Raw genomic sequence first — 15,937 nt, 5'->3', positions numbered from 1 at the left:
TGGAAACTTGTTCTTGTGCTGTACAGTGAGATATATTACTTTTCAGTTTTCCTGTATTCCTAATGAAGCGAGCAACACACATGTGATTTAGTGTACAAATTAGTGATTTTCTTTTTTGTTCTTTCATTTGAAATTTGTTCCTGTGCTGTACAATGTGATATATCACTTTTCAGTTTTCCTGTTACAATAATTGAACAGGCGACACGTATGTGAATTAGTTTACAAAGTTGTGTTTTGCGTTTCTGTTCTTTCGAAGGAAACATGTTCCTGTGCTGTACAGTGTGTTATATCACTTTTCAGTTTTCCTCTTATAATAATTGAACAGGCGACACGTATGTGAATTCGTTTACAAAGTTGTGCTTTGCGTTTCTGTTCTTTTGATGGAAACATGTTCCTGTGCTGTACAGTGTGTTATATCACTTTTCAGTTTTCCTCTTATAATAATTGAACAGGCGACACGTATTTCATTTAGTTTACAAAGTTGTGCTTTGCGTTTCTGTTCTTTCTTTGGAAACTTGTTTCTGTGCCATACAGTGTGAGATAACACTTTTCGGTTTCCCTGTATTCCTAATTGAGCGAGCGACACACATGTGATTTAGTTTACAAAGTAGTGTTTTGGGTTTCTGATCTTCTTGGAAAATTGTTTCTGTGCTGTACAGTGTGATATATCACTTTTCAGTTTTCCTGCTGTAATAATTGAATGGGCGACACGTATCTGATTTAGTTTACAAAGTTGTGCTTTGCTTTTCTGTTCTTTCGATGAAAACTAGTTTCTGTGCATTACAGTGCGAGATAACACTTTTCGGTTTTCCTGTATTCCTAATTGAGCGAGTGACACATATGTGATTCAGTTTACAAAGTAGTGCTTTTCATTTACGTTCTTTCGTGGAAACTTGTTCCTGTTAGGAACAAGTTAGGGTTAGGGTTAGGGTTAGGGTTAGGGTTAGGGTTAGGGTTAGGGTTAGGGCTGGGTAAGGGATAGGGTTAGCGTTAGGGTTAGGTTTAGGTTTAGGGTTAGGGGTTAGGGTTAGGGTTAGGGTTAGGGTTAGGGTTAGGGGTTAGGGTTAGTGTTAGGGTTAGGGCCTTAGAGTTAGGGTTTTTTTAGGGTTATATCACTTTTCAGTTTTCCTGTAATAATAATTAAACAGGCAACACGTATGTGAATTAGTTTACAAAGTTGTGCTTTGCGTTTCTGTTCTTTCGATGGAAACATGTTCCTGTGCTGTACAGTTTGTTATATCACTTTTCAGTTTTCCTCTTATAATAATTAAACAGGCGACACGTATGTCATTTAGTTTACAAAGTTGTGCTTTCCGTTTCTGATCTTTCTTTGGAAACTTGTTTCTGTGCCATACAGTGTGAGATAACACTTTTCGGTTTCCCTGTATTCCTAATTGAGCGAGCGACACACATGTGATTTAGTTTACAAAGTAGTGCTTTTGGTTTCGGTTCTTCTTGGAAACTTGTTTCTGTGCTGTACAGTGTGATATATCACTTTTCAGTTTTCCTGTTGTAGTAATTGAACGGGCGACATGTATGTGATTTAGTTTGCAAAGTTGTGCTTTGCTTTTCTGTTCTTTCGATGGAAACTAGTTTCTGTGCCGTACAGTGCGAGATAACACTTTTCGGTATTCCTGTATTCCTAATTGAACGAGTGACACACATGTGATTCAGTTTACAAAGTAGTGCTTTTTATTTACGTTCTTTCGTTGGAAACTTGTTCCTGTTAGGAACAAGTTAGGGTTAGGGTTAGAGTTAGGGTTAGGGTTAGGGTTAGGGTTAGGGTTAGGGCTGGGTAAGGGTTAGGGTTAGCGTTACGGTTAGGGTTAGGGTTAGGGTTAGGGTTAGGGTTAGGGGTTAGGGTTAGGGTTAGGGTTAGGGCCTTAGGGTTAGGGTTAGGGTTAGGGTTATATCACTTTTCAGTTTTCCTGTTATGATAATTGAACAGGCGACACATATGTGAATTAGTTTACAAAGTTGTGCTTTGCGTTTCTGTTCTTTCGATGGAAACATGTTCCTGTGCTGTACAGTTTGTTATATCACTTTTCAGTTTTCCTCTTATAATAATTAAACAGGCGACACGTATGTCATTTAGTTTACAAAGTTGTGCTTTCCGTTTCTGTTCTTTCTTTGGAAAATTGTTTCTGTGCCATACAGTGTGAGATAACACTTTTCGGTTTCCCTGTATTCCTAATTGAGATTGAGCGAGCGACACACATGTGATTTAGTTTACAAAGTAGTGCTTTTGGTTTCGGTTCTTCTTGGAAACTTGTTTCTGTGCTGTACAGTGTGATATATCACTTTTCAGTTTTCCTGTTGTAGTAATTGAACGGGCGACATGTATGTGATTTAGTTTGCAAAGTTGTGCTTTGCTTTTCTGTTCTTTCAATGGAAACTAGTTTCTGTGCCGTACAGTGCGAGATAACACTTTTCTGTATTCCTGTATTCCTAATTGAGCGAGTGACACACATGTGATTCAGTTTACAAAGTAGTGCTTTTTATTTACGTTCTTTCGTTGGAAACTTGTTCCTGTTAGGAACAAATTAGGGTTAGGGTTAGAGTTAGGGTTAGGGTTAGGGTTAGGGTTAGGGTTAGGGCTGGGTAAGGGTTAGGGTTAGCGTTAGGGTTAGGGTTAGGGTTAGGGTTAGGGTTAGGGTTAGGGGTTAGGGTTAGGGTTAGGGTTAGGGTTAGGGGTTAGGGTTAGGGTTAGGGTTAGGGTTAGGGGTTAGGGTTAGGGTTAGGGTTAGGGCCTTAGGGTTAGGGTTAGGGTTAGGGTTATATCACTTTTCAGTTTTCCTGTTATGATAATTGAACAGGCGACACATATGTGAATTAGTTTACAAAGTTGTGCTTTGCGTTTCTGTTCTTTCAATGGAAACTTGTTTCTGTGCCGTACAGTGTGAGATAACACTTTTCAGTTTTCCTGTATTCCTAATTGAGCGAGCAACACACAGGTGATTCTGTTTAAAAGTAGTGCTTTGCTTTTCTGTTCTATCGTTGGAAACTTGTTCTTGTGCTGTACAGTGAGATATATTACTGTTCAGTTTTCCTGTATTCCTAATGGAGCGAGCAACACACATGTGACTTAGTTTACAAATTAGTGATTTTCTCATTTGTTCTTTCATTTGAAACTTGTTCCTGTGCTGTACAATGTGATATATCACTTTTCAGTTTTCCTGTTATAATAATTGAACAGGAGACACGTATGTGAATTAGTTTACAAAGTTGTGCTTTGCGTTTCTGTTCTTTCGATGGAAACATGTTCCTGTGCTGTACAGTGTGTTATATCACTTTTCAGTTTTCCTCTTATAATAATTGAACAGGCGACACGTATGTGAATTAGTTTACAAAGTTGTGCTTTGCGTTTCTGTTCTTTCTTTGGAAACTTGTTTCTGTGCCATACAGTGTGAGATAACACTTTCGGTTTCCCTGTATTCCTAATTGAGCGAGCGACACACATGTGATTTAGTTTACAAAGTAGTGTTTTGGGTTTCTGTTCTTCTTGGAAAATTGTTTCTGTGCTGTACAGTGTGATATATCACTTTTCAGTTTTCCTGTTGTAATAATTGAATGGGCGACACGTATGTGATTTAGTTTACAAAGTTGTGCTTTGCTTTTCTGTTCTTTCGATGGAAACTAGTTTCTGTGCCGTACAGTGCGAGATAACACTTTTCGGTTTTCCTGTATTCCTAATTGAGCGAGTGACACACATGTGATTCAGTTTACAAAGTAGTGCTTTTCATTTACGTTCTTTCGTTGGAAACTTGTTCCTGTTAGGAACAAGTTATGGTTAGGGTTAGGGTTAGGGTTAGGGTTAGGTTAGGGCTGGGTAAGGGATAGGGTTAGGGTTAGGGTTAGGGGTTAGGGTTAGGGTTAGGGTTAGGGTTAGGGTTAGGGTTAGGGTTAGGGGTTAGGGTTAGTGTTAGGGTTATATCACTTTTCAGTTTTCCTGTTATAATAATTGAACAGGCGACACGTATGTGAATTAGTTTACAAAGTTGTGCTTTGCGTTTCTGTTCTTTCAATGGAAACTTGTTTCTGTGCCGTACAGTGCGAGATAACACTTTTCAGTTTTCCTGTATTCCTAATTGAGCGAGCGACACACAGGTGATTCTGTTTAAAAGTAGTGCTTTGCTTTTCTGTTCTTTCGTTGGAAACTTGTTCTTGTGCTGTACAGTGAGATATATTACTTTTCAGTTTTCCTGTATTCCTAATGAAGCGAGCGACACACATGTGATTTAGTGTACAAATTAGTGATTTTCTTTTTTGTTCTTTCATTTGAAACTTGTTCCTGTGCTGTACAATGTGATATATCACTTTTCAGTTTTCCTGTTACAATAATTGAACAGGCGACACGTATGTGAATTAGTTTACAATGTTGTGTTTTGCGTTTCTGTTCTTTCGATGGAAACATGTTCCTGTGCTGTACAGTGTGTTATATCACTTTTCAGTTTTCCTCTTATAATAATTGAATAGGCGACACGTATGTGAATTCGTTTACAAAGTTGTGCTTTGCGTTTCTGTTCTTTTGATGGAAACATGTTCCTGTGCTGTACAGTGTGTTATATCACTTTTCAGTTTTCCTCTTATATTAATTGAACAGGCGACACGTATTTCATTTAGTTTACAAAGTTGTGCTTTGCGTTTCTGTTCTTTCTTTGGAAACTTGTTTCTGTGCCATACAGTGTGAGATAACACTTTTCGGTTTCCCTGTATTCCTAATTGAGCGAGCGACACACATGTGATTTAGTTTACAAAGTAGTGTTTTGGGTTTCTGATCTTCTTGGAAAATTGTTTCTGTGCTGTACAGTGTGATATATCACTTTTCAGTTTTCCTGCTGTAATAATTGAATGGGCGACACGTATCTGATTTAGTTTACAAAGTTGTGCTTTGCTTTTCTGTTCTTTCGATGAAAACTAGTTTCTGTGCATTACAGTGCGAGATAACACTTTTCGGTTTTCCTGTATTCCTAATTGAGCGAGTGACACATATGTGATTCAGTTTACAAAGTAGTGCTTTTCATTTACGTTCTTTCGTGGAAACGTGTTCCTGTTAGGAACAAGTTAGGGTTAGGGTTAGGGTTAGGGTTAGGGTTAGGGTTAGGGTTAGGGTTAGGGCTGGGTAAGGGATAGGGTTAGCGTTAGGGTTAGGGTTAGGTTTAGGGATAGGGGTTAGGGTTAGGGTTAGGGTTAGCGTTAGGGTTAGGGTTAGGGGTTAGGGTTAGTGTTAGGGTTAGGGCCTTAGAGTTAGGGTTAGTGTTAGGGTTATATCACTTTTCAGTTTTCCTGTAATAATAATTAAACAGGCAACACGTATGTGAATTAGTTTACAAAGTTGTGCTTTGCGTTTCTGTTCTTTCGATGGAAACATGTTCCTGTGCTGTACAGTGTGTTATATCACTTTTCAGTTTTCCTCTTATAATAATTGAACAGGCGACACGTATGTCATTTAGTTTACAAAGTTGTGCTTTCCGTTTCTGTTCTTTCTTTGGAAACTTGTTTCTGTGCCATACAGTGTGAGATAACACTTTTCGGTTTCCCTGTATTCCTAATTGAGCGAGCGACACACATGTGATTTAATTTACAAAGTAGTGCTTTTGGTTTCGGTTCTTCTTGGAAACTTGTTTCTGTGCTGTACAGTGTGATATATCACTTTTCAGTTTTCCTGTTGTAGTAATTGAACGGGCGACATGTATGTGATTTAGTTTGCAAAGTTGTGCTTTGCTTTTCTGTTCTTTCGATGGAAACTAGTTTCTGTGCCGTACAGTGCGAGATAACACTTTTCGGTATTCCTGTATTCCTAATTGAACGAGTGACACACATGTGATTCAGTTTACAAAGTAGTGCTTTTTATTTACGTTCTTTCGTTGGAAACTTGTTCCTGTTAGGAACAAGTTAGGGTTAGGGTTAGAGTTAGGGTTAGGGTTAGGGTTAGGGTTAGGGTTAGGGCTGGGTAAGGGTTAGGGTTAGCGTTACGGTTAGGGTTAGGGTTAGGGTTAGGGTTAGGGTTAGGGTTAGGGTTAGGGGTTAGGGTTAGGGTTAGGGTTAGGGTTAGGATTAGGGGTTAGGGTTAGGGTTAGGGTTAGGGTTAGGGGTTAGGGTTAGGGTTAGGGTTAGGGCCTTAGGGTTAGGGTTAGGGTTAGGGTTATATCACTTTTCAGTTTTCCTGTTATGATAATTGAACAGGCGACACATATGTGAATTAGTTTACAAAGTTGTGCTTTGCGTTTCTGTTCTTTCGATGGAAACATGTTCCTGTGCTGTACAGTTTGTTATATCACTTTTCAGTTTTCCTCTTATAATAATTAAACAGGCGACACGTATGTCATTTAGTTTACAAAGTTGTGCTTTCCGTTTCTGTTCTTTCTTTGGAAAATTGTTTCTGTGCCATACAGTGTGAGATAACACTTTTCGGTTTCCCTGTATTCCTAATTGAGCGAGCGACACACATGTGATTTAGTTTACAAAGTAGTGCTTTTGGTTTCGGTTCTTCTTGGAAACTTGTTTCTGTGCTGTACAGTGTGATATATCACTTTTCAGTTTTCCTGTTGTAGTAATTGAACGGGCGACATGTATGTGATTTAGTTTGCAAAGTTGTGCTTTGCTTTTCTGTTCTTTCAATGGAAAATAGTTTCTGTGCCGTACAGTGCGAGATAACACTTTTCTGTATTCCTGTATTCCTAATTGAGCGAGTGACACACATGTGATTCAGTTTACAAAGTAGTGCTTTTTATTTACGTTCTTTCGTTGGAAACTTGTTCCTGTTAGGAACAAGTTAGGGTTAGGGTTAGAGTTAGGGTTAGGGTTAGGGTTAGGGCTAGGGTTAGGGCTGGGTAAGGGTTAGGGTTAGCGTTAGGGTTAGGGTTAGGGTTAGGGTTAGGGTTAGGGTTAGGGGTTAGGTTTAGGGTTAGGGTTAGGGTTAGGGGTTAGGGTTAGGGTTATGGTTAGGGTTAGGGGTTAGGGTTAGGGTTAGGGTTAGGGCCTTAGGGTTAGGGTTAGGGTTAGGGTTATATCACTTTTCAGTTTTCCTGTTATGATAATTGAACAGGCGACACATATGTGAATTAGTTTACAAAGTTGTGCTTTGCGTTTCTGTTCTCTCAATGGAAACTTGTTTCTGTGCCGTACAGTTTGAGATAACACTTTTCAGTTTTCCTGTATTCCTAATTGAGCGAGCAACACACAGGTGATTCTGTTTAAAAGTAGTGCTTTGCTTTTCTGTTCTATCGTTGGAAACTTGTTCTTGTGCTGTACAGTGAGATATATTACTGTTCAGTTTTCCTGTATTCCTAATGGAGCGAGCGACACACATGTGATTTAGTTTACAAATTAGTGATTTTCTTTTTTGTTCTTTCATTTGAAACTTGTTCCTGTGCTGTACAATGTGATATATCACTTTTCAGTTTTCCTGTTATAATAATTGAACAGGCGACACGTATGTGAATTAGTTTACAAAGTTGTGCTTTGCGTTTCTGTTCTTTCGATGGAAACATGTTCCTGTGCTGTACAGTGTGTTATATCACTTTTCAGTTTTCCTCTTATAATAATTGAACAGGCGACACGTATGTGAATTAGTTTACAAAGTTGTGCTTTGCGTTTCTGTTCTTTCTTTGGAAACTTGTTTCTGTGCCATACAGTGTGAGATAACACTTTCCGGTTTCCCTGTATTCGTAATTGAGTGAGCGACACACTTGTGATTTAGTTTACAAAGTAGTGCTTTGGGTTTCTGTTCTTCTTGGAAACTTGTTTCTGTGCTGTACAGTGTGATATATCACTTTTCAGTTTTCCTGTTGTAATAATTGAACGGGCGACACGTATGTGATTTAGTTTACAAAGTTGTGCTTCTTTTCTGTTCTTTCAATGAAAACATATTCCTGTGCTGTACAGTGTGTTATATCACTTTTCAGTTTTCCTCTTATAATAATTGAACAGGCGACACGTATGTGAATTCGTTTACAAAGTTGTGCTTTGCGTTTCTGTTCTTTTGATGGAAACATGTTCCTGTGCTGTACAGTGTGTTATATCACTTTTCAGTTTTCCTCTTATAATAATTGAACAGGCGACACGTATTTCATTTAGTTTACAAAGTTGTGCTTTGCGTTTCTGTTCTTTCTTTGGAAACTTGTTTCTGTGCCATACAGTGTGAGATAACACTTTTCGGTTTCCCTGTATTCCTAATTGAGCGAGCGACACACATGTGATTTAGTTTACAAAGTAGTGTTTTGGGTTTCTGATCTTCTTGGAAAATTGTTTCTGTGCTGTACAGTGTGATATATCACTTTTCAGTTTTCCTGCTGTAATAATTGAATGGGCGACACGTATCTGATTTAGTTTACAAAGTTGTGCTTTGCTTTTCTGTTCTTTCGATGAAAACTAGTTTCTGTGCATTACAGTGCGAGATAACACTTTTCGGTTTTCCTGTATTCCTAATTGAGCGAGTGACATATATGTGATTCAGTTTACAAAGTAGTGCTTTTCATTTACGTTCTTTCGTGGAAACTTGTTCCTGTTAGGAACAAGTTAGGGTTAGGGTTAGGGTTAGGGTTAGGGTTAGGGTTAGGGTTAGGGCTGGGTAAGGGATAGGGTTAGCGTTAGGGTTAGGGTTAGGTTTAGGGTTAGGGGTTAGGGTTAGGGTTAGGGTTAGGGTTAGGGTTAGGGTTAGGGTTAGGGGTTAGGGTTAGTGTTAGGGTTAGGGCCTTAGAGTTAGGGTTAGTGTTAGGGTTATATCACTTTTCAGTTTTCCTGTAATAATAATTGAACAGGCAACACGTATGTGAATTAGTTTACAAAGTTGTGCTTTGCGTTTCTGTTCTTTCGATGGAAACATGTTCCTGTGCTGTACAGTGTGTTATATCACTTTTCAGTTTTCCTCTTATAATAATTAAACAGGCGACACGTATGTCATTTAGTTTACAAAGTTGTGCTTTCCGTTTCTGTTCTTTATTTGGAAACTTGTTTCTGTGCCATACAGTGTGAGATAACACTTTTCGGTTTCCCTGTATTCCTAATTGAGCGAGCGACACACATGTGATTTAGTTTACAAAGTAGTGCTTTTGGTTTCGGTTTTTCTTGGAAACTTGTTTCTGTGCTGTACAGTGTGATATATCACTTTTCAGTTTTCCTGTTGTAGTAATTGAACGGGCGACATGTATGTGATATAGTTTGCAAAGTTGTGCTTTGCTTTTCTGTTCTTTCGATGGAAACTAGTTTCTGTGCCGTACAGTGCGAGATAACAATTTTCGGTATTCCTGTATTCCTAATTGAGCGAGTGACACACATGTGATTCAGTTTACAAAGTAGTGCTTTTTATTAATGTTCTTTCGTTGGAAACTTGTTCCTGTTAGGAACAAGTTAGGGTTAGGGTTAGGGTTAGGGTTAGGGTTAGGGTTAGGGTTAGGGTTAGGGCTGGGTAAGGGTTAGGGTTAGCGTTAGGGTTAGGGTTAGGGTTAGGGTTAGGGTTAGGGTTAGGGTTAGGGGTTAGGGTTAGGGTTAGGGTTAGGGCCTTTGGGTTAGGGTTAGGGTTAGGGTTATATCACTTTTCAGTTTTCCTGTTATGATAATTGAACAGGCGACACATTTGTGAATTAGTTTACAAAGTTGTGCTTTGCGTTTCTGTTCTTTCAATGGAAACTTGTTTCTGTGCCGTACAGTGTGAGATAACACTTTTCAGTTTTCCTGTATTCCTAATTGAGCGAGCAAGACACAGGTGATTCTGTTTAAAAGTAGTGCTTTGCTTTTCTGTTCTATCGTTGGAAACTTGTTCTTGTGCTGTACAGTGAGATATATTACTGTTCAGTTTTCCTGTATTCCTAATGGAGCGAGCAACACACATGTGACTTAGTTTACAAATTAGTGATTTTCTTATTTGTTCTTTCATTTGAAACTTGTTCCTGTGCTGTACAATGTGATATATCACTTTTCAGTTTTCCTGTTATAATAATTGAACAGGCGACACGTATGTGAATTAGTTTACAAAGTTGTGCTTTGCGTTTCTGTTCTTTCGATGGAAACATGTTCCTGTGCTGTACAGTGTGTTATATCACTTTTCAGTTTTCCTCTTATAATAATTGAACAGGCGACACGTATGTGAATTAGTTTACAAAGTTGTGCTTTGCGTTTCTGTTCTTTCTTTGGAAACTTGTTTCTCTGCCATACAGTGTGAGATAACACTTTCGGTTTCCCTGTATTCCTAATTGAGCGAGCGACACACATGTGATTTAGTTTACAAAGTAGTGTTTTGGGTTTCTGTTCTTCTTGGAAAATTGTTTCTGTGCTGTACAGTGTGATATATCACTTTTCAGTTTTCCTGTTGTAATAATTGAATGGGCGACACGTATGTGATTTAGTTTACAAAGTTGTGCTTTGCTTTTCTGTTCTTTCGATGGAAACTAGTTTCTGTGCCATACAGTGCGAGATAACACTTTTCGGTTTTCCTGTATTCCTAATTGAGCGAGTGACACACATGTGATTCAGTTTACAAAGTAGTGCTTTTCATTTACGTTCTTTCGTTGGAAACTTGTTCCTGTTAGGAACAATTTAGGGTTAGGGTTAGGGTTAGGGTTAGGGTTAGGTTAGGGCTGGGTAAGGGATAGGGTTAGGGTTAGGGTTAGGGGTTAGGGTTAGGGTTAGGGTTAGGGTTAGGGTTAGGGGTTAGGGTTAGTGTTAGGGTTAGGGCCTTAGGGTTAGGGTTAGTGTTAGGGTTATATCACTTTTCAGTTTTCCTGTTATAATAATTGAACAGGCGACACGTATGTGAATTAGTTTACAAAGTTGTCCTTTGCGTTTCTGTTCTTTCAATGGAAACTTGTTTCTGTGCCGTACAGTGCGAGATAACACTTTTCAGTTTTCCTGTATTCCTAATTGAGCAAGCGACACACAGGTGATTCTGTTTAAAAGTAGTGCTTTGCTTTTCTGTTCTTTCGTTGGAAACTTGTTCTTGTGCTGTACAGTGAGATATATTACTTTTCAGTTTTCCTGTATTCCTAATGAAGCGAGCGACACACATGTGATTTAGTGTACAAATTAGTGATTTTCTTTTTTGTTCTTTCATTTGAAACTTGTTCCTGTGCTGTACAATGTGATATATCACTTTTCAGTTTTCCTGTTACAATAATTGAACAGGCGACACGTATGTGAATTAGTTTACAAAGTTGTGTTTTGCGTTTCTGTTCTTTCGATGGAAACATGTTCCTGTGCTGTACAGTGTGTTATATCACTTTTCAGTTTTCCTCTTATAATAATTGAACAGGCGACACGTATGTGAATTCGTTTACAATGTTGTGCTTTGCGTTTCTGTTCTTTTGATGGAAACATGTTCCTGTGCTGTACAGTGTGTTATATCACTTTTCAGTTTTCCTCTTATAATAATTGAACAGGCGACACGTATTTCATTTAGTTTACAAAGTTGTGCTTTGCGTTTCTGTTCTTTATTTGGAAACTTGTTTCTGTGCCATACAGTGTGAGATAACACTTTTCGGTTTCCCTGTGTTCCTAATTGAGCGAGCTACACACATGTGATTTAGTTTACAAAGTAGTGTTTTGGGTTTCTGATCTTCTTGGAAAATTATTTCTGTGCTGTACAGTGTGATATATCACTTTTCAGTTTTCCTGCTGTAATAATTGAATGGGCGACACGTATCTGATTTAGTTTACAAAGTTGTGCTTTGCTTTTCTGTTCTTTCGATGAAAACTAGTTTCTGTGCATTACAGTGCGAGATAACACTTTTCGGTTTTCCTGTATTCCTAATTGAGCGAGTGACACATATGTGATTCAGTTTACAAAGTAGTGCTTTTCATTTACGTTCTTTCGTGGAAACTTGTTCCTGTTAGGAACAAGTTAGGGTTAGGGTTAGGGTTAGGGTTAGGGTTAGAGTTAGGGCTGGGTAAGGGATAGGGTTAGCGTTAGGGTTAGGTTTAGGGTTAGGGGTTAGGGTTAGGGTTAGGGTTAGGGTTAGGGTTAGGGGTTAGGGTTAGTGTTAGGGTTAGGGCCTTAGAGTTAGGGTTAGTGTTAGGGTTATATCACTTTTCAGTTTTCCTGTAATAATAATTAAACAGGCAACACGTATGTGAATTAGTTTACAAAGTTGTGCTTTGCGTTTCTGTTCTTTCGATGGAAACATGTTCCTGTGCTGTACAGTGTGTTATATCACTTTTCAGTTTTCCTCTTATAATAATTGAACAGGCGACACGTATGTGAATTAGTTTACAAAGTTGTGCTTTGCGTTTCTGTTCTTTCTTTGGAAACTTGTTTCTCTGCCATACAGTGTGAGATAACACTTTCGGTTTCCCTGTATTCCTAATTGAGCGAGCGACACACATGTGATTTAGTTTACAAAGTAGTGTTTTGGGTTTCTGTTCTTCTTGGAAAATTGTTTCTGTGCTGTACAGTGTGATATATCACTTTTCAGTTTTCCTGTTGTAATAATTGAATGGGCGACACGTATGTGATTTAGTTTACAAAGTTGTGCTTTGCTTTTCTGTTCTTTCGATGGAAACTAGTTTCTGTGCCGTACAGTGCGAGATAACACTTTTCGGTTTTCCTGTATTCCTAATTGAGCGAGTGACACACATGTGATTCAGTTTACAAAGTAGTGCTTTTCATTTACGTTCTTTCGTTGGAAACTTGTTCCTGTTAGGAACAATTTAGGGTTAGGGTTAGGGTTAGGGTTAGGGTTAGGTTAGGGCTGGGTAAGGGATAGGGTTAGGGTTAGGGTTAGGGGTTAGGGTTAGGGTTAGGGTTAGGGTTAGGGTTAGGGGTTAGGGTTAGTGTTAGGGTTAGGGCCTTAGGGTTAGGGTTAGTGTTAGGGTTATATCACTTTTCAGTTTTCCTGTTATAATAATTGAACAGGCGACACGTATGTGAATTAGTTTACAAAGTTGTCCTTTGCGTTTCTGTTCTTTCAATGGAAACTTGTTTCTGTGCCGTACAGTGCGAGATAACACTTTTCAGTTTTCCTGTATTCCTAATTGAGCAAGCGACACACAGGTGATTCTGTTTAAAAGTAGTGCTTTGCTTTTCTGTTCTTTCGTTGGAAACTTGTTCTTGTGCTGTACAGTGAGATATATTACTTTTCAGTTTTCCTGTATTCCTAATGAAGCGAGCGACACACATGTGATTTAGTGTACAAATTAGTGATTTTCTTTTTTGTTCTTTCATTTGAAACTTGTTCCTGTGCTGTACAATGTGATATATCACTTTTCAGTTTTCCTGTTACAATAATTGAACAGGCGACACGTATGTGAATTAGTTTACAAAGTTGTGTTTTGCGTTTCTGTTCTTTCGATGGAAACATGTTCCTGTGCTGTACAGTGTGTTATATCACTTTTCAGTTTTCCTCTTATAATAATTGAACAGGCGACACGTATGTGAATTCGTTTACAATGTTGTGCTTTGCGTTTCTGTTCTTTTGATGGAAACATGTTCCTGTGCTGTACAGTGTGTTATATCACTTTTCAGTTTTCCTCTTATAATAATTGAACAGGCGACACGTATTTCATTTAGTTTACAAAGTTGTGCTTTGCGTTTCTGTTCTTTCTTTGGAAACTTGTTTCTGTGCCATACAGTGTGAGATAACACTTTTCGGTTTCCCTGTGTTCCTAATTGAGCGAGCTACACACATGTGATTTAGTTTACAAAGTAGTGTTTTGGGTTTCTGATCTTCTTGGAAAATTATTTCTGTGCTGTACAGTGTGATATATCACTTTTCAGTTTTCCTGCTGTAATAATTGAATGGGCGACACGTATCTGATTTAGTTTACAAAGTTGTGCTTTGCTTTTCTGTTCTTTCGATGAAAACTAGTTTCTGTGCATTACAGTGCGAGATAACACTTTTCGGTTTTCCTGTATTCCTAATTGAGCGAGTGACACATATGTGATTCAGTTTACAAAGTAGTGCTTTTCATTTACGTTCTTTCGTGGAAACTTGTTCCTGTTAGGAACAAGTTAGGGTTAGGGTTAGGGTTAGGGTTAGGGTTAGGGTTAGGGCTGGGTAAGGGATAGGGTTAGCGTTAGGGTTAGGTTTAGGGTTAGGGGTTAGGGTTAGGGTTAGGGTTAGGGTTAGTGTTAGGGTTAGGGGTTAGGGTTAGTGTTAGGGTTAGGGCCTTAGAGTTAGGGTTAGTGTTAGGGTTATATCACTTTTCAGTTTTCCTGTAATAATAATTAAACAGGCAACACGTATGTGAATTAGTTTACAAAGTTGTGCTTTGCGTTTCTGTTCTTTCGATGGAAACATGTTCCTGTGCTGTACAGTGTGTTATATCACTTTTCAGTTTTCCTCTTATAATAATTAAACAGGCGACACGTATGTCATTTAGTTTACAAAGTTGTGCTTTCCGTTTCTGTTCTTTCTTTGGAAACTTGTTTCTGTGCCATACAGTGTGAGATAACACTTTTCGGTTTCCCTGTATTCCTAATTGAGCGAGCGACACACATGTGATTTAGTTTACAAAGTAGTGCTTTTGGTTTCGGTTCTTCTTGGAAACTTGTTTCTGTGCTGTACAGTGTGATATATCACTTTTCAGTTTTCCTGTTGTAGTAATTGAACGATCGACATGTATGTGATTTAGTTTGCAAAGTTGTGCTTTGCTTTTCTGTTCTTTCGATGGAAACTAGTTTCTGTGCCGTACAGTGCGAGATAACACTTTTCGGTATTCCTGTATTCCTAATTGAACGAGTGACACACATGTGATTCAGTTTACAAAGTAGTGCTTTTTATTTACGTTCTTTCGTTGGAAACTTGTTCCTGTTAGGAACAAGTTAGGGTTAGGGTTAGAGTTAGGGTTAGGGTTAGGGTTAGGGTTAGGGTTAGGGTTAGGGCTGGGTAAGGGTTAGGGTTAGCGTTACGGTTAGGGTTAGGGTTAGGGTTAGGGTTAGGGTTAGGGGTTAGGGTTAGGGTTAGGGTTAGGGTTAGGGGTTAGGGTTAGGGTTAGGGTTAGGGTTAGGGGTTAGGGTTAGGGTTAGGGCCTTAGGGTTAGGGTTAGGGTTATATCACTTTTCAGTTTTCCTGTTATGATAATTGAACAGGCGACACATATGTGAATTAGTTTACAAAGTTGTGCTTTGCGTTTCTGTTCTTTCGATGGAAACATGTTCCTGTGCTGTACAGTTTGTTATATCACTTTTCAGTTTTCCTCTTATAATAATTAAACAGGCGACACGTATGTCATTTAGTTTACAAAGTTGTGCTTTCCGTTTCTGTTCTTTCTTTGGAAACTTGTTTCTGTGCCATACAGTGTGAGATAACACTTTCCGGTTTCCCTGTATTCCTAATTGAGTGAGCGACACACTTGTGATTTAGTTTACAAAGTAGTGCTTTGGGTTTCTGTTCTTCTTGGAAACTTGTTTCTGTGCTGTACAGTGTGATATATCACTTTTCAGTTTTCCTGTTGTAGTAATTGAACGGGCGACATGTATGTGATTTAGTTTACAAAGTTGTGCTTTGCTTTTCTGTTCTTTCGATGGTAACTAGTTTCTGTGCCGTAAAGTGCGATATAACACTTTTCGGTATTCCTGTATTCCTAATTGAGCGAGTGACACACATGTGATTCAGTTTACAAAGTAGTGCTTTTCATTTACGTTCTTTCCTTGGAAACTTGTTCCTGTTAGGAACAAGTTAGAGTTAGGGTTAGAGTTAGGGTTAGGGTTAGGGTTAGGGTTAGGGTTAGGGTTAGGGCTGGGTAAGGGATAGGGTTAGCGTTAGGGTTAGGGTTAGGGTTAGGGTTAGGGGTTAGGGTTAGGGTTAGGGTTAGGGTTAGGGTTAGGGTTAGGGCCTTTGGGTTAGGGTTAGTGTTAGGGTTATATCACTTTTCAGTTTTCCTGTTATAATAATTGAACAGGCGACACATATGTGAATTAGTTTACAAAGTTGTGCTTTGCGTTTCTGTTCTTTCAATGGAAACTTGTTTCTGGGCCGTACAGTGCGAGATAACACTTTTCAGT

Source organism: Meriones unguiculatus, chromosome 20 (genome assembly GCF_030254825.1).
Source record: "Meriones unguiculatus strain TT.TT164.6M chromosome 20, Bangor_MerUng_6.1, whole genome shotgun sequence".
In the NCBI taxonomy this organism is placed as follows: domain Eukaryota; kingdom Metazoa; phylum Chordata; class Mammalia; order Rodentia; family Muridae; genus Meriones; species Meriones unguiculatus.
Note: the sequence above shows the minus strand (reverse complement) of the source record.